Source organism: Cervus canadensis, chromosome 9 (genome assembly GCF_019320065.1).
Source record: "Cervus canadensis isolate Bull #8, Minnesota chromosome 9, ASM1932006v1, whole genome shotgun sequence".
In the NCBI taxonomy this organism is placed as follows: domain Eukaryota; kingdom Metazoa; phylum Chordata; class Mammalia; order Artiodactyla; family Cervidae; genus Cervus; species Cervus canadensis.
Genome location: NC_057394.1, coordinates 72167148 through 72187261, shown reverse-complemented (window position 1 = coordinate 72187261; position 20114 = coordinate 72167148). Strand labels below are relative to the sequence as shown.

The window sequence follows — 20114 nt, the reverse complement described above, 5'->3', positions numbered from 1 at the left end:
ATATAACCTCATTATGACAGTTGCCTTCTATTGTAGCTTAAGAATTCTGTTTAAGGTCTTTGCAGGACTTATCTATATGCCACTGTATCATATCAAGAGAAAACAAATCCTGAGAGTGTGTCAAGATCTCTGTTGCTATTTCTGTTGGGGATCATGTTACCATAGAAATATATTCCCTGTGGCTTATAAAAGTCTTATTTTGCTTAAGTGCTATTTTTATTTTATTCAAAATGAAATAGAGATAAAAATTATAAAAATATTTCTCTTCAGCCTTCAGCCTTAATGGTAATTTCAGTTAAAAGGATAAAGGTAATCAATGCATATCTCTTTTTTAGCAATTTTCTTTTACCACTTGTTGGCTCCTTGGGCCAGCATCATCATTTAAAGGATCAGATGCGTGGAAGTTAGTGTTGGTGTGTATTTTGTCTTCCTTTTTAATTTTTGGCTTCCTGAGTGGCAGCAGGATCAATTCCACTACTCACATTTGGTCTAGAGTTCAAGACTGATGATTCCACACATGCACAAGAGGATATAAAGACATCTATCACTTACATAAGAAGGCTTTCTCTGGAAAGCAGGGCTGGCTCCCAAAAAAGCTCAAAAGTGATTTGAGAGAGTAGGGAAGGGAGACTACTATTTTTTTTTAAACCAGAAAGTCATTATAACTTTATATTTCAAATTTTTTCCACCTTGAAATTTTTTAATTTAAAAAATTTTATTATTGGAGCATAATTGCATTACAATGTTGTGTTAGTTTCTGCTGGTTAAAGTTCATCCCATGTTCTGTTTTATTATTTTTTTTTTAAAAAAAACCCATCCCACATAATGTTCCTCTTATTATTACAGAAACTCAATTCTTTGCTAATATATGTGTGTGGCAGTAAAAATGTACAATGCTTTGTTCTGCTTTATGTATGTGCACATTACAAATGTACACAAATAGTACTTTCCTACAGAGCGTGAAAGTGAAGTTGCTCAGTCGTGTCCGACTCTTTGCGACCCCATGGGCTGTAGCCTACGAGGTTCCCCCGTCCATGGGATTTTCCAGCAAGAGCACTGGAGTGGGGTGCCATTTCCTTCTCCAGAGAATCTTCCCGACCCAGGGAGTGAACCCGTGTCTCCTGCGTTGCAGGCAGACGCTTTACTGACTGAGCCACCAGGGAAGCCCAAGGTCAAAAGTCTTCTTCAAAACATGTCTGAGCGGGTGGAAGTTTTAACTTTTTGCTGGGCAAAAGTGTGAAAAAGGGGAGAAGATGGTTCTTACAAACTGTAAAGCAATCAAGACTTTTGTGTGTTCAGATTTCCTACAGATGTGTATTTTTCACTCAATAACATGCTTTAAAATCGATCCATGTAGCTATGTGTAGATTTAGCTTGTTACTTCTGACAGACATGTAACATTCAGTCTTATAGGATATCATAGGTATCCATTCCCTTAGTGCCAATATCTATAAATCTATTCTTTAGCCAATCCTTTTTTATAAAAATAATTTTTGCTTGTTTATTTTTGGCTGTGCTGGGTCTTCACTGATGCACAGGCTACTCGCTAGTTGTGGTGCTCCTAGCTGTTGTGCTCCACAACAAGAGAAGCCGTTGTGGAGCACAGGCTCAGGAGTTGTGGCTCATGGGCTTAGTTGATCCATGGCACGTGGGATCTTCCCAGATCAGGACCGAACCCGTGTCTCCTGCATTGACAGGCAGATTCTTTACCACTGAGCCACAGGGAAGCCCCTACACTCTTTATAATGTCCTAGGCTACCACTCTGTCCCCAAACCCTCAGCTGAAAGTAAACATGTTTTGTTCTCCAAGGATCTATCAGTGTGTGTGTGTGAGAGAGAGAAAGAGATTTTGTCATCTTTCAACCTCTTTCTTGCTTCTGTGGCATCTGTAAATTGAGTTCAAGCAAGATCCACCATGCTATGTTCATTTATCATTTCTACAACTCAAAGAACTTTCAAGCACTTGACTTCACTTGATGCTGTAAGTCAAGTGCTATGATTAACTCTACTTTATTGCTAAGGCAACTAGCTTTTGGTGAATGTAAGTTAGAATAAGGCCTAAATGATGGAGTTTGGAGTAATAGTTCAAGTCTTCTGACTTTTCACACTACTTTAGATGAGCCAGAATAAACCACTACCAACCAAATTGTGATTAGTGGGCCCCAGGTTGTGATAAACTTTTCGCTAGATCCCTGGTGCTTAGTAACACCCAGAACAAATTCTACAAAGACATGAAATACGGTAAGTTATTGGTTGTTGGTTGGTTGGTGCTGGTGCTCAGACATGTTCAAGCCTTTGCTATAGGCTTGTAGCCCACCAGGCTCTTCTGTCCATGGATTTTCCAGGCAAGAATACTGGAGCAGGTTGCCATTTCCTTCTCCAGGGACTTAGGGGTCTTTTCTTCTCAACTTGGGGATCATTTCCTTCATTTCTTTCTCGACTTTAGGGATCATTTCCTTTTCGACTTAGGGATCAAACCTGTGTCGCTTGCATCTCCTGCATTGGCAGGTGGACTCTTTACCACTAACGCCTCCTGGGCAGAATATAAATTCATTCTTAAGCTTTCTGAATTTGACTTGATATAAATGTCATGCCAATCATACATGGTATGATCTAAGAATGATTTTAAAATTAGAGTTATGAGCTCTTAGCCAAGTACGTCACCTCAGGTACTGAGCAACCCCAATCAGGTCTCATATACAGCAAGTTCTAAAATATAACGTGCAATAAGTATTAGGTTCCCTTCATACAATTCTTCAAGGCTGGTCATGTACATGGGACTTAAAATGCTGGCTTAGGAAACTGGAAACTTGCATCCTAGAGTTGTTTCCATCTCTAACTTGCTGTGTAACCTTGTGAATATAATTTCACTTCACAGAACCTCAGTTAAAATTAGAGTGCTGGAGAGGATTTGAAAGTTTCCCTCCAACTTGGAAATTCTCCAGCTACAGTACATTGTATGTACCAACTCTTACATATTCCTCAAATAGGGAATTCCAAACAATAATTTGTATCTTCCTACATGTTGGTACAAGTTCAGAAGTGTGATTCTTCTTTATGTTTTTGACAACTAATTTTTATAAATATCAGCATCATCATGGAAGCTGGAGGTGAAGAAGTGTCATCTGCTTCTTCCTACAAGTCTGAGATTCCTTTCACTAGCAGCAACCCCACATTTAAGCTCTGGGTTCCCTTCAGCTACCATGGACAAAAGAGAGCAGGGGTGAGAAGCTCAAAGCAGGTAGGATGTAAAAGAAGCATGACTAAGCATTTGTTTTTAACAGTAGAGAATGGGTGATGCTCTTCTATAACATCGAGCAGTTATTAATGTGAATTCTACCAGCTGTGACACTGGCAACTTTTTAATCTTTTACCCCTTGGTTTCATCACCTTTACATACCTACGTGTATTATTTGGATGCACTTATTTATACTTGTTTATTTATTTATTTGGCTGCATTGGATCTCAGTTGGGGCATGCAGGATCTTTCACTGCCACACGCTGGCTGGTAGTTGTGGGGCACGGGTTTATTCACTCGGCAATTCGTGGGATCTTAGTTCCACACCCAGGGATTGAACCCACGTCCCCCACATAGCAAGGTAGATTCTTAGCCACTGGACCACCAGAGAATTCCCTGGGTATATTTGATGTGAGCATTTTTGAAAGATCTGCAGAGTCTGAATCACATTTTGTTGCTTTTGTTATATTTAGTATTACTGTCTGCATACAGGGAATTTCATGATACTGATGAACAAAGAGATTGGAAAACTCTTTAAAAGACTGCTGCACTAAACTTATGCATCACCCGAGTTTGTAGCCATTGCCAAACATTTCCCCACTGGGCAGAATTACCTCTGATCGTCTCCCCTGAGCTGGGAGCCAGGCTGTGGGTACTCCCTGCCTGTGTCACAGACATGCATATATCAGTGTACAAACTCAGAGTCAGATACATGTTCCAAGGTCAGTATCAGTTTGAAGTCATCCTTGGACCACTCTCTGTGATTGGAGTTCACTGTCCCTCCCACAATCCCTTAGAAGCAAAACGTTTAGGACCTGGACACAACATATTATGTCTCTTCTGTAAAAATTCCCTCAGAGATGCTCCTGCTTCTTGACAGGGGGTGAGAGGTTGGAAATAAATAGATTTCTATTGTAATAACCTGTGTTAGAAGAGTTAGAACTTGTGACAATTACCATTATTTCTCTACTTGAGTCCAGTCAAAAGAGCCTTCTTATATGAGAAAGGCCATCATTTATCCTGAGAACTAGCAGGCTGAGTAGGTAAGAGGATGCTGGATAAGAGCAGAGGGGCATAAACAAAGGGCATCTGTGCCTCTATTTGTTATCTTCCAACCAGCCAACAACTAGTTCTCTTCAACAGCTGAAATCTTCCCACAGAGGGTATGGCAAGAATACAACAGTCATTGTATTTTAGATTCAGGTAAAGGCTGTGTGTCAAAAATTTCATGACAGAAATCTTAAAAATACAGCACTTCAAAAATGCAAACAAAAGCAGCATTTCTTAACTTTGCTCTCAAATAAAATTTTTACAATAACCCTTTGTAAGACATCATGTCATGACAATAGACTCTCCCTTGACTCTGGTGAGGCACTGTGTCTCTCTTTTATTTTTTGTACACAGAGCCAGTTTTGCCTTCTGCAACTGTTGACTTTTCATCTGCTGCTATTATATGCATCACTTACCCAATAATCAGTTGATTGAAATCTTTATCAGAGTCTACAGTTATTATTGTTAGAGGTGACGTGAATCCATGAGACAACATGGAAGCTCAGGAAAAAAGACAGAACAAATATGAAAAGTTAGAGAAGGCTTAGCTTGTTAAAAATCCCTGCACATTAGTAATGGAAAACACAGTCATTCTTATGCATCTTTATTGAAAAGTGTACTTAATGCTACACCATCCTCCATTTTTTATTGCATAAATCACTTCTGGGGCTTATTTCTGGGAGCATTTCTCTAGACTCATGTGGTGAATCTACAAGTCTATATTCTGTGGGGGCAGAAAGCAAAGAAAAAAAAATATTTCTTCTTGTTTGTGTTTCTAAAGTGGTTCTGTGACAGCTTATCCAATGTGAGAGGTAAAAATTACCATGATGGTGATCATATGTGTGCGGGATAATAGCTTACTAATCATAATTTCCTCATAACTTTATTTTTAGTGTAATATTAATATGTAAATGCCAACAATGTATCTCCAGCTAACAGAAGCATGGAGACTTGTGAATAAGAAGGAGCACCTTCTCCCTCATTTACCATGACTGTAAGAATCAGGCCAAATACAGTTTTCTAAAAATCTGCCTTTCTTTTTACTGTCAAAAATGGTGATAGAATCAGAAGAGCATGGGCTTTGGGTTTACAAATAACTGAGTTCAAATCTAAACTCCACTACCTTTTATTTAGGAGTCACATGGAAAGATCATAAAAACTCTATGATCATCAATTTTTGAGTAATATTATGGGAATGAGTTAATCACATCTAATTATTGTGACAATGATGAGATGAAGTGTTTATCCCATGAAGTATTGATTTTTCTTCTACTTTCTCTTTCTTCTCCTCCCCCTCCTTCTCTGTCTCCTCCTCCTCTTTCTCTTTGAAGTGAGGTGCATATGTTAAAATATTCCCCAAAAACACATTTGACACAGAGTGCTAAACTTTCTCAGTCTCTTCTTCCTGCAAAACTTATTCATTAACAATCTTTATGAGTTACATTAATATGAAATAGGTGTGAAAATATCTTGGAATAAGTAGTGTCCAAAAATAGATTTCTTACTTTCATTTTTTTGTTAAATTGTGCAGCAAGGGAATGGCGGCTGAGTGGTGCAGGAGCAACTGTGAGGAGATACCCCACGTCCAAGAACAAAGGAGAAGCTCCAACAAGATGGTAAGAGGGGCAAAATCGTGTTTAGAAGCAAACCCCATACCCACCAGAGTTGCTCAGAGGGCTCAAACAAACCTTGTGTGCACCAGGGCCCAGAGACCCACAGAGACTGAGACAGAACTGTGTTTGGGTGTCTCCTGAGGAGGTACAGGTCAGCAGTGGGCTGCTGCAGGGGCAGGGGCTCTGGGTGCAGCAGACCTGGGTATGGGATAAGCCCTCTTGGAGGAGGTCTCCATTAACCCCACCACAGAGTCACCAGAACTTACACAGGACTGGGGAAACAAACTCTTGGCAGGCACAAACAGAACCTTGTGCACACGAGGACCAGGAGAAAGGAGCAATGACCCCACAAAAGACTGACCCAGACTTGCCCGTGAGTGTCCAGGAGTCTCCAGCAGAGGCATGGGTCGGTGGTGGCCTGCTGCAGGGCTGGGGGTACTGAGTGTAGCAGTGTGTGCATGGGACTTTTTGAGGGAGGTCAGCATTATCTTCATTACCTCCACCATAGTTTGGCCCCAGGTAAATAACAGGGAGGGAACACAGCCCCACCCATCGACAGAAAATTGGATTCAAGATTTACTTAACATGGCCCCGCCCATCAGAACAAGACCCAGTTTCCCTCTCAGTCAGTCTCTCCCATCAGGAAGCTTCCATAAGCTTCTTAGCCTTCTCCATCAGAGGGCAGACAGACTGAAAACCACAATCACAGGAAACTAACCAATCTGATCACATGAACCACAGTCTTGTCTAACTCAATGAAACTATGAGCCATGCCATGTAGGGACACCCAAGACGGATGGGTCATGGTGGAGAGGTCTGACAAAGTGTGGTCCACTGCAGAAGGGAATGGCAAACCACTTCAGTATTCTTGCCTTGAGAACCCCATGAACAGTATGAAAAGGCAAAAAGATAGGATACCGAAAGAGGAACTACCCAGGTTGGTAGGTGCTCGAAATGCTACTGGAGAGCAATGGAGAAATAACTCCAGAAAGAATGAAGAGACAGAGCCAAAGCAAAAACAACACCCAGTTGTGGATGTGACTGGTGATGGACGTAAAGTCCGATGCAGTAAAGAGCAATATTGCATAGGAACCTGGAAACTCAGGTCCATGAATCAAGGCAAATTGGAAGTGGGCAAACAGGAGATGGCAAGAGTAAACATCAACATTTTAGGAATCAGCGAACTAAAATGGACTGGAATGGGTGAATTTAACTCAGATGACCGTTATATCTACTACTGTGGGCAAGAATCCCTTAGAAGAAATGGAGTAGCCATCATAGTCAACAAGAGTCCGAAATGCAGTACTTGGATGCAGTCTCAAAAATGACACAATGATCTCTGTTCATTTCCAAGGGAAACAATTCAATATCACAGTAATCCAAGTCTATGCCCCAACCAGTAAGCTGGAGAAGCTGAAGTTGAACGGTTCTATAAAGACCTACATGACCTTCTAGAACTAACACCCAAAAAATATGTCCTTTTCATTATTGGGGACTGGAATAAAAAAGTAGGAAGTACTGAAATACTGGAATACTCAAGAAATACCTGGAGTAACAAGCAAATTTGGCCTTGAAGTACAGAATGAAGCAGGGCAAAGGCTAACAGAGTTTTGCCAAGAGAACACACTGGTCATAGCAAACACACTCTTCCAACAACACAAGAGAAGATTCTACACATGGACATCACCAGATGGTCAACACTGAAATCAGATTGATTATGTTCTTTGCAGCCAAAGATGTAGAAGCTCTACACAGTCAGCAAAACAAGACCAGGAGCTGACTGTGGCTCAGGTCATTAACTACTTATTGCCAAATTCAGACTTAAATTGAAGAAAGTAGGGAAAACCACTAGACCATTCAGGTATGACCTAAATCAAACCCCTTATGATTATACAGTGGAAGTGAAAAACAGATTCAAGGGGTTAGATCTGATAGACAGAGTGCCTGAAGAACCATGGATGGAGGTTCGTGACATTGTACAGTAGGCAAGGATCAAGACAATTCCCAAGGGAAAAAAATGCAAAAAGGCAAAATGGTTGTCTGCGGAGGCCTTACAAATAGCTGTGAATAGAAGAGATGCAAAAGGCAAGGAGAAAAGGAAAGATATTCCCATTTGAATGCAGAGTTCCAAAGAATAACAAGGAGAGATAAGAAAGCCTTCCTCAGAGATCAGTGTAAAGAAATAGAGGAAAACAATAGACTGGGAAAGTCTAGAGATCTTTTCAAGAAACTTAGAGATACCAAGGGAACATTTCATGCAAAGATGGGCACAATAAAGGACAGAAATGGTATGGACCTAACAGAAGCAGAAGATATTAAGAAGAGGTGGCAAGGATACGCGGAAGAACTATACAAAAAAGATCTTCACGACCCAGATAATCATGATAGTATGGTCACCAACCTAGAGTGAGACATCCTGGAATGTGAAGTCAAGTGGGCTTAGGAAGGATCACTATGAACAAAGCTAGTGGAGGTGATGGAATTCCAGTTGAGCTATTTCAAATTCTAAAAGATGATGCTGTGAAAGTGCTGCACTCAATATGCCAGCAAATTTGGAAAATTCAGCAGTAGCCACAGGACTGGAAAAGGTCAGTTTTCATTCCAATGCCAAAGAAAGGCAATGCCAAAGAATGCTGAAACTACAGCACAATTGCACTCATCTCACACGCTAGTGAAGTAATGCTCAAAATTCTCCAAGCCAGGCTTCAACAATACATGAACCATGAACTTCCAGATGTTTAAGCTGGATTAGAAAAGGCAGAGGAACCAGAGATCAAATTGCCAACATCCGTTGGATCATTGAAAAAGCAAGAGAGTTCCAGAAAAACATTTACTTCTGCTTTATTGACTATGCCAAAGCCTTTGACTGTGTGGATCACAACAAACTCTGGAAAATTCTTAAAGAGATGGGAATACCAGAGCACCTGACTTGCCTCTTGAGAAATCATATGCAGGTCAGGAAGCAACAGCTAGAACTGGACATGGAAAAACAGACTGGTTCCAAACAGAGAAAGCAGTACATAAAGACTGTATATTGTCACCCTGCTTATTCAACTTATATGCAGAGTGCATCATGAGAAATGCTGAGCTGGAGGAAGCACAAGCTTGAATCAAGTTTGCAAGGAGAAGTATCAACAACCTCAGATATGCAGATGACACCACCCTTATGACAGAAAGCAAAGAGGAACTGAAGAGCCTCTTGATGAAAGTGACAGAGGAGAGTGAAAAAGTTGTCTTAAAACTCAACATTCAGAAAACTAAGATCATGGCATCTGGTCCCATCTCTTCATGGCAAATAAATAGGGAAACAGTGACAGACTTCACTTTTTTGGGCTCCAAAATCACTGCAGATGGTGCCTGCAGCCATGAAAGTAAAATACCCTTGCTCCTTGGAAGAAAAGTTATGACCAACCTAGACAGCATATTAAAATCAGAGACATTACTTTGCCAACAAAGGTGTGTCTAGTCAAAGCTATGGTTTTTCCAGTAGTCATGTATGTTTGTGAGAGTTGGACAGTAAAGAAAGCTGAGCACTGAAGAATTGATGCTTTTGAACTGTGGTGTTGGGGAAGACTCTTGAGAGTCCCTTGAACTGCAAGGAGATCCAACCAGTCCATCCTGAAGGAAATCAGTCTTGAATAATCACTGGAAAGACTGATGTTGAAGCTGAAACTCCAATGCTTTGGCCACCTGATACGAAGAACTGACTCACTTGAAAGGACCCTGATGCTGGGAAAGATTGAGGGCGGGAGGGGAAGTGGACAACAGAGGATGACATGGTTGGATGCCATCACTGACTCAATGGACATGAGTTTGAGTAAACTCCGGGAGTTGTCGACGGACAGGGAGGCTTGGCGTGCTGCAGTCCACGGGATCGCAAGGAGTTGGAGACTACTGAGCAACTGAACTGAACTGAAGTGACTGTAAAAATGGTGATTTTAGAAAACCATTGAGTGTTTATGCATTTGATCCTTCTACTTCTTTGACTTATTGATAGAGATAATTAGGGCAGTTGGTAAACTTGGCAGTATGAAGGAATATTTCAAACTTTATTATAAAATATTTATTAGGTATATTCATATATCCTAAACAGTATTCTAGGTACCAGAAATAGAGTGAACCAGATGGATAAAGCTCCTGCCTCATGGAGTGGTATTTTAGAGACAATGAGGCAGAAAATACACAGAGAAGCAACACATAAATTAATGGCTAGGAAAAAGTTCAGTTAGTCTAGTGATTTTTTTAAACTATTATAAAAATTGAGAGCTAGAAAATAACATAAAACTTGTGCTGGATCCATTAATATCTTTTGAATAATCTTATGTCAGGGTCTTAACGAATCTTTTTTTCTTTCCTAGTTTTTAGCAATAATTTTTAAGGCACTACAAATGGTGATTTCAGTTAATGTTTTCAATCAACAAATCAATAAATCTAGTACTCTTGCCTGGAAAATCCCATGGACAGAGATGCCTGGTGGGCTTCAGTCCACTTCAGTCATTGGACACGACTGAGCGACTTCACTTCAATCACTTCATACTTTATAACTGGAGAAGGAAATGGCACCCCACTCCAAGTATTCTTGCCTGGAGAATCCCACGGACAGAGGAGCCTGGAGGGCCATGGTCCATGGGGTCATAGAGAGTCAGACATGACTGAAGTGACTGAGCATGCACTACTATTTAGGACTCCTGGTTAGACTCTGTAAAATTTTTTTGATTAAAAAAATATTTTTAATAGAAGTAGAGTTAATTTGATGGTGGTGGTTTAGTCGCTAAGTCATGTCCAACTCTTATGACCCCATGGACTGTAGCCTGCCAGGCTCATCTGTCCATGAGATTCTCCAGGCAAGAAGGGTACAGCAAAGTGATTCAGCTATATATATAGACTCTTAATAAAACCTATTACATGTCTGCTCACCTGAGATTCTCTCAGAAACACAACTAATCAAAGCGGAGACTGCTTTTTCCCAGGAAGTATAGTAATAGGAGTAGTGTCTCTACTTTCTTCCCAAATCCACCAGGAATTTAGAAAAATCTATTATTTAAGGAAAGATTTCAACACACTGGAGCCACCCTATTTTTTTTATCATTGTTATAGAGTTAACTTCCTTTCATGTTTTTCCTCCCAGTCATCTCTTCTCTCCCATAATTTCTCCCTCAAGCTTTTCTATTTTAAATTCTGAAACAAATATTTCTTCATTTATTTCATGGGCAATAAATGAGTTTAAAATAATCATCCACTACTTTAATTTCCATTAATTTTCACCTCCTGAATCCTTGGTTCTCACCTGAGGAAACCACTTCCGTGTGTAGCCCTGTCGTGCAGATATAAGTCATACTCAACGTTCCATGTCTCTTGAGAGCAGGAAGCTGGGAGTGTGAATCCTTTTCAATTTTTAACACACCTTTCAGAGTATTTCTCCTCTACTCCGTGAATCTCATGTTAACTTCCTTCATGTACTCTATTCTTCATTCCTATTCCCAGAGGAATTCTATCTTTATGTTACTTGACCCCTTAAAGCTCTTGACAATGACTTTCCACTGTCTTTCTGGCTATGACATTTAGGTTGTTCAGTTATTTCTCTTTATTCTGTTCATCCCTTGAACTGTTCATCTGCCCAGGCCAGAGATGTGAGCATGCTTCTTGAATTCTTCATGTTTCTCGTCACCACTTTGGGTCGGTCTTTAAAAACCAAAACAAACAAAAAACAGGGTAGACATAGGTTTTGTTTGCAAATACATTTTGTTTTTTCAGTAAATTTCAAAATCTGGTCTAAGCCCATGTGGATAACATCTGTGATCCTTTTACTTTCTTTGTTTAGTAACTTAGGTCTTCAAAGTAATGTGTAAAATGAGCTTTGGCAACAATAATAATAATAACCATGGGCAATAGAATAATAAATATGCCCAGTGATACAGACAAAATACGTACCTGGGAAAGACCAGCTGGGTGTCTTCCACCAGGAGATCTTTCAAGCTGGCCTCACTTTTAACTGTTGTTGTTGTTCAATCGATAAGTCATGTCCGATTCTTTGCCATCCTACAGACTGCAGCACACCAGGCTTCCCCGTCCTTCACTACCTCCTGAAATTTGCTCAAACTCATATCCATTGAGTCAGTGATGCTGTCACTTTAATTAATTTGTCATAATTCAGTATCTGGCTCTTTTTCTGCAGTGTCTGAAATCTAATTTGTCTGCACCTATAGTTGTGGTCCCAACCCTCACAGACTCGGGTAACTCAAGTTCAGGAGTTTGCTTTCTACAATCAAGGTGCCTATGTCTTATTTGCATGGTTATAGCTGTCACATGAACTGGACACAGGATTCAATGTTGGTAGTGCACTTGCCCCATGATTAAAGCCACAAGGGGACATCACTAGGATTGGAAGGAAAAGTGTGGGGCTTTGTATCAGAGGCATAGGGAACATACCTTCTTTCATGTATCTCCACACTGGATCAGCTTTATCCTTGGGACCTGAATGATCCCAATCATTAGCCCAATGGGCTAAGATTCCCTCTTTTCCAGGGTGATATATGATGAGAAATGCCAGACAGACTGCTCTGACGCTCCTTTCTCTTCTCTGTGGCATTTCTCCAGATGGAGCCTCTTATACCCACTCTGGAAAACACTCCTTTATTTTGCCATGTTAATAAATTAGACCAGGTTGCAATGAAGTCTTCTTGGCCTGCAGCTCTTCCTTAGGGTGATTTACATAGTTTTACTTTGATCTGAGTCATATGACAGGAAACTTACATACCACTTAATCCTCAATCCTTTGGGATTCCTTAGTGTTACTCTTATGTAATGAAAAGAAAATCATGCACACAGAGCTTTTTATACTTGATAAAATGCTTTTCGTTTCTTTTTCCAGTTTTTAGATCATAATTATAACTTGAGCTCAGTTGAGAAGAAGTTGTTATTTTCTCATTTTACAAATGAGCCAATAAAGACATTAGGATAAAGCTGGAAATTGAACTTGTTTTCAAGTATAATAGCCAAAGCAGAGAATTCTGGCCAACTGATTTGAATGGAGGATGGGTTTGGCTATCTTCATCTGTTAAACATGATTATAACCAGATTCCCACTCAGTTTAGTGGGTGTATGTACACACACATGCACCTTTTTCCTCCTTAATTGTCCTTGGTAGAGACAGAAAGAGCAGATAAAGGCCAGTGAATAAGGCTCTGTCAGGAGCAGAGTTGTGGATGTAAAATTTTGCTTGTTGCCATCTCCATTCTGACCTTTTTTTCATCCACAGCGGAATCTTAATCCTCACATCTCTTGGACCTAGTTTTCTGATGCAGTCACTCATCTTTTACTTTTCATATCTTTTTTTTCAACTTACCACTTGGTTTGGTTATGGCCTCATCTAAGGAAGTAATATGAACACAAATCCTCCCAAGCAGCTACATCTTCTTTTTGTTCTATATAATAAGATGAACACAATCTCTGGTAAAATTTACAGATATACTTTCCATATTAGACAAAAAAAAACCATTATTAAGTATATAATAAAATTGCAAATATCAAAAATAGTAAAGTCTTTTAATCTACTTTTCCACTCTTCATTTCTCATTATTGGTAATAATATGATTAGATATCCATAAATGACATCTCTTATACTGGATACTTAGTTTACATTAGCATCAACAAACTATAGTGTATATACACATATGAGCTAGTACAGTTTGAAATTTCCTTCTTAAAAAGGAAAAATGGGGAGTTTGTGTTGCTAGGTTTAGGTGTAAGTACAAATATGTCATTAACACACATAACCACACTGAAATTTATAGTGACAAAAGTTATGTAGATACTACACAAGGTGATTAAAATGAGACATGAGGAGGAATTCTGAATAAGTACAGAAAATCCTGTGCTTAAATACATAATATATTTTATTCTTGGCTTTTATATATGCCACTTTTGAATCAATTTGAGCAGTTAAATGGCTTTATTAATCAGAGAGGTTGGATTCTCGGAGAATGCATTATATTTAGCAAAAAAGTTTCTAAGCTAACAGAGGACAGAAATTTCACTGGATGTGATATTTTATAACATTAGTGAACTTTTTATGTATTTGTGTATCAATAATTTCTGACTTTTGAGAATCTTAAAAGATACTTATAATTTCATTTATAATAGCATCATAAAAAATAAAATACTTAGGAATAAATTCAGAAAAAGAAATAGAAAACTTTTACTCTGAAAATTATAAAACATTGCTGATAAAAATTTTTTGATCTAAATAATTGAGAAAATATCCCCTGTTCATGGATCAGATGATATAACATTCCTAAAATTGTGATAATCTATAAATTATCTTATAGATTCAATGAATTTCCTATCAGAATCTCACTAACTTTCTGGTAGAAGTTGAAAAGTTGATTCTAAAATTCATATGGATTTTCAAGGACCCAGAATAGCCAAAAGTATGCTGAAAAAGAAGAATCAAGTAAGAGATTTCAAAATTACTATAAGGTAACGATAATCAAATGGTGTGGTAACAGCGTAAGGATAAACATATATCTCAGTGAAATAGAGTTGAAAGTTAAGAAATAAGTCCATGCATACATCTATGGTCAACTGATTTCTGATAAGGGTACCATTTATTGTACCCTTTTGATGGGGAAAGAAAAGCATTTTCAACAAATCATGCAGAGGTAACCGGTTAGTTTCTTACTAATCAGAATGACATTGGACCCTTATCTCACTGCATATTTAAAAATTAACTCCAAATGAATCAATGACCTAAATGTGAGAGCTAAAACTATAAAAATTTTGCAAGGAAACATTTGGCTAAATATTCATGACATTTTTACCAGATTCTTAGATATGACACCAACAGCATAAACCACAAAAGAAAAATAGAAAAACTGATAAACAAAAATAGATGAACAAAATTAAAAATTTTGTATTTCACAAGACGCCTTCAGCAAAATGAAAATATAACCCATAGAGAGGTTGAAAATATTTCCAAGTCATATATATGATAACGGATTTGTATGTACAAATTGTATGTACAATTAAAAACCCTTAAGATTCAATAATAAAAGATAATAACCCAATTAAGAATGGGCAAAGAATCTGAATTGACATTTCTCCAAGGAAGTTATACAAATGGTCAAGAAACACATGAAAAAAAGGCTCAATACCATTAGTTATCAGTGCAAGTCAAAACCACATAAAATACTACTTCACACTCAGTAGGATGGCTAGAATAAAAATCTGGAGAGAAAGAATGTTGATGAGGAAGCAGAGAATCAGAATTCTCATACATTGTTGGTGGGGATGTAAAATGGTGCAGTTACTGTCAAAAACAGTCTGGCAGTTCCTCAAACAATTATGTGCAGTTACCATAGGACCTAGGAATTCCACTCCTAGGTAACTATTGGGGAAAGAAAATGAAAACATATGTTCACACAAACCTTAAATATGAAGTTTATAGCATGATTATTTATAATAGCCAAAAGGTGGAAACAAATCAAAGCCCATCAGCAAACAAGTGAATAAAAACCAATGCATATGTGTACAATGGAATGTTATTTAGCAGTACAAAGAAATGAACTGCTGATACATGTCATGAGCCTTGAAAACATTATGCCAACTGAAAGAAGTCAGTCACCAAACACCAACTACATGATCAAATTCATATGAATTTCCAGACTAGAAAATTTATAGGACCAGAAAGGAAATCAGTGGTTTGCTTAGGGCTGGAGATGAGTGGGATTGGGAGATAGGTTGGTGATAGCTAAAAGGTACGGTTTCTTTTTGAAGTGATGAAAACTTTCTAAAATTGACTGTGGCGACAGTTGTACTTATCTGTGCATATACTAAAAACCATTGAATTTTATACTTTAAATGAATGATTGTATGGAATGTGAATTTATAGCTCAATAAAACTGTCACAAAAGATAATCACTCATTAGGTGATTAAGCATGGCTCCCAAATTTATTAAGATTGAATATAAATCACATTCAGCTTTTTAAAAGATAAAATATAAAACTAATTAGAATTACATTGATTTGTTTGATTTTAGAAAACTTGAAGAAAAGTGACCCATTTTTCATCTGCAGATAGGATATTAGGCTATTTAAAACCGTTAAGTGAAATCCTAAAAGAAATCCTTTCACAGACTTGTAAGGACTCACTTCCCTTTAATTTTGTAGTGTAAAACCTGGTGACTTTCACATTTCTTTCCATCTCTATGTCAAGAGAATTTTGTCATGACAAACTCCTATATGAAATTCTTGAATGACTTTCAGTTGTGCCCAGAATAAAAACCAACTTCTGAACAACTGTTACTCATCTTAGAGAACTGACATAGACAATCCTTGTCCTCGCTACCCATACTGGGCTTGATGCTCTCTCTAAATGCTCTCCAGAGACACCATCATGCTCGTCAGACTGAATTGTTATTTCCAGAAGATTAACTTTTTCTTTAGTTCAGTGACTCTTGGTTTATTATTTTATTCTTAGCGTGCATTGCAATGCCTGTCACAAAATGTGTGCTCAATCAGTGTTTTCGAATGAAGGATTAATTGTGACAAAAGGCCACAATACGAAGATGCTATTTGATCAGCATATCACCAATTAAATCATTTTTCGGCATGGAATTAAAAAACTGTGTCTCTTCAGTATTTCTTATTACAGTTCTACCACAAAGAAAACTAAAATACATATCTTATTTAACAAAACAGTGTCTTTTCACATGACTTGCTGAATGTTGAATAAGTCCAATCTATAAACCCCGACTGCTAACCACCAGCTGTATGAAGAACAATAAAGTTACTAATATCTTGCAATGTAAAACATAAGTGAGATTTTTCCAGACTTGACTTTGTGAGCTCCTCTAGAAAGTGCACGTCATCTTTTTATCCCTGTTGTCTGCCACAGGGCTGAATCTCTAACGGTATGGAGGGGGGATAGGAAATGATAGAAAGTAAAAGCAAAATTAAAGATCTATTAATATATCACTCAATATCACTCATTATGAATTGAGTTACAGCTTCCGACTTTGCCTTTTGTAGAGCAGAAACTCTGAATTTTATTGGAGGATTCCAATTGTTTCCATTGCTTACGCAATTCAGTCACTTGCCGTATTTCCTTTAGTGCGTGTGTGCGCGCGCTTAGATGTGCCCAGCTCTTTGTGATCCCATGGATTGTAGCCCGCCAGGCTTCTCTGTTCATGGAATTTTTCAGGCAAGAATCCTGGAGTGAGTTGCCATTTCCTCCTCCAGGGGATCTTCTTGACCCAGGAATAGGACCTGCAACTCCAGCGTCTCCTGCATTGGCAAGTGAATTCTTTACCACTGTGCCACCTGGGGGTCCCATATTTCCTCAGGCTTGCATTAGAAAGAAAAATTGTAATTTAGCCAAAATTCTGGTCCATATTTTTATAGTTATTAGTAATTTTTCTTTCTAATGCAAGTCTGAGAAATGACTTTAATTAACATGGGAATTTTATGCCACACTCAATCATTGAATCATTATTTTTTGTGTGCACTCAATTGCCTTGTTTATGGGTCATATATATTCTCATGTACTTTTAATTTCATTATTCAAATTTTCCCAAATTTACATTAATGAATTACCTTACTTTTTATAATCAAATTATTCTTTTTTGTTGTGGTGGTGCTCTGTTAAAGCCCAAAAGAAGCATTAAAAAAAAAAAAAGGTTGGTAATTTTAATGGTACATACATACTAGCTTCAACTTTGTTTTTCAGAAAATAGAGGGTCAGGTAATATTTCAGAAACCCCAGCCTTTTTCAAACAGCAATTGGATTTCATGAAAAATCCATTTGAAAAATTTTCATGTTTCTAGTTTTCAGTTTCATCACAGCAATTTTTCTCATTCCTTATAGCTTCTTCATCTGATTCCGGAAGTTGGGAGAAATGCAATGAAACTGAAATAATCTGAGTTTTGTTTTTTCAAACTTCGGAAAAGACTGGCTGTAGTTTCTGAGTAACTAAGTCAGTTGTTATGTCATAAAAATGATTTACTAAACTTTTTGTCACCCCGATTTCACTACCACCTGCACATTTACCTGTCTGCAATCCTTTCTTCATTTCTTCTCTATGTGATTGCACTCCTCAAGATGATTTCTTTTCCATAAATCTGAATATATGCTAAAGTACTTGGGAAAAATTAGGAAAAATAATTTTGTTAAATATGAAACATAATTTAAAACATAACAGTAAAAAGATTTGGGGGAAAAAAAACTGGAGAAGGTCTTCATGATCTAGGCCCGGACAAAGGCTTCTTACAAACTGCCATAAAACATAAGGCTGAAAAGTTGTACTTGATAAAGATTTTAAATTTTGCTCTGCAAAAAGCCCCTGTTAAGAGGATTAAAAGATGAGTTACAGATTGGGAGAAAATGTTTGCAAAACACATATCTGTCAATAGAATGGCATCTAGCATATAAAAAGAACTCTGAAAAACATCAGCACTTATAAAAAAAAAAAGCACATTTAATTTCATTAGAAAACATACAAAAAACATATAGAAGCTTCACCAAGATGACACACGCATGGCAGATAATCACAAGGAAAGTTGTTCAACACATTGGTCATCAGGGGAGTGCAAATTAAAACCACAATGAGATGTCATAGCACAACTGTCACATGCATAAAATAAGAAATGATGAAAACACCAAATACTAGCAAAAATGCAGAAAAACTGACTCACTCCTACATTGCTGGTGAGTACGTAAAATGGTATGGCCAAACAAAGATACAGGTTGACTGTTTCTTATATACTAAGCATGCAACTACCATGCTACTCAGCAGTCACAGTCCTGGTCACACCAAAATCTGTTCATGAATGTTCATTGCAACTTTTTATTTGTAATAGAAAAAAACTAGAAACAGCCCAGATGCCCTTCAGTGGGTGAAATGCTAAACAAATTGTGGTACATCCACATCATGGAATAAGACTCAGCAATAAAAAGGGAGCAAATTACTAATAGCGTAACAACTTGAATGAATCTTCAGAGAATTATGTTGAGTGAAATACACTAATCCCCAAAAGTTGCATGTCATATGATTCCACATATATAACAATCTTGAAATGACACAATTATAAAAATGGAGAACAAGTTAGACTGTCAGGATTTGGAATTGAGAGGAGTTAGAATGTGGATGTGGTTAAACAACAGGCGATACCAGATATCCTTGTAGCCGTGAAAATGTTTCTTATCTTGACTATGGCTGTGGCTACAGAAACATACATGAGATAAAATTGTACAAAACTAAGTGCACACACAAGTCCACCCGCACAAGTACAACTGCAAAAATCTGAGCAAGATTGATGCGTTATATCTATGTCAATATTATACGGTATTATACTACAGATTTGAAAGAAGTTTCTGTTGAAAGGAAAATGGATAATTTGTACATGAAATTTCTCTGTATTATTATTTCTTACAACTGCATATGAATCAATAATCATATAATAATCAATAATCTAAAATATTTTTAAGTTTAATTAAAAATAACCATTTTTAATGAAGAAGAAATAACTATTCACTGAACATTTTATGGTGTCTTTATTTTTTCCTACATTTCCACTTTCCTATTTATTTGGTACTTAGAACTTTAAGAAGAAGATTTAGCATTATTTGATATTTTAGGGACTGATAGGAACATTTTCATCCAGAAACTTCAAATATCAGCAGATGAAGTCTGAATGAGTGAAATATGCAACTTGTGGTCGCTTCACAGTGGCTATGAAGAAACACCAAATTCTTGCCTTCTTCCAGGCCACAAGACAGTTTGTATTGTGAATGGTGAAGCAACTTTGTGAGTTATTTCCTGGGAGCAAATTAAATCTCTCTAAATTAGTTGATGGCCTGAAAGGAAGTCAGTGCGGATAAACTCTTATTCCCAGAGTGGAGAAGCTGAATCATTATCTGCAGACTCAGGAGAAAGATCACCTTTAAGGAAAAAGACATTTGATAAAACAATTAGACCTAAAGGAAACCATAAAAATGATAGAATTATTTAAAATCCTATGTTAAAGAAAATTCTTTAAAGTAATAATGTTTTTAGTCCAATTATTATCCAAACCTGGAAGAACAGTATTTCGAAATATTGGAGAGAGATATTAAGTCTTAAAGAATGAAACGAAGTTCAGGATGGCTGAAGTTTAGGGAGTAGGAAAGAATGATGCTGAGAAATGATGCTGGTACCATCAAGTGGGGCCACTTTATG

At 37.7% G+C, this 20114-nt stretch overlaps 1 long non-coding RNA gene across 2 annotated transcripts in view; it reads left to right on the top strand.

Annotated features, from left to right (window-relative positions):
• LOC122447061 overlaps nt 1-18395 on the top strand; it is a 29588-nt gene extending 11193 nt beyond the window's left edge. For both annotated transcript variants that reach the window (XR_006271121.1, XR_006271120.1), the window contains exons 3-4: nt 5820-5904; nt 17765-18395. This is a non-coding gene — a long non-coding RNA (uncharacterized LOC122447061). The remainder of the gene's footprint in view (nt 1-5819; nt 5905-17764) is intronic.
• Nucleotides 18396-20114: the final 1719 nt, after the last annotated feature.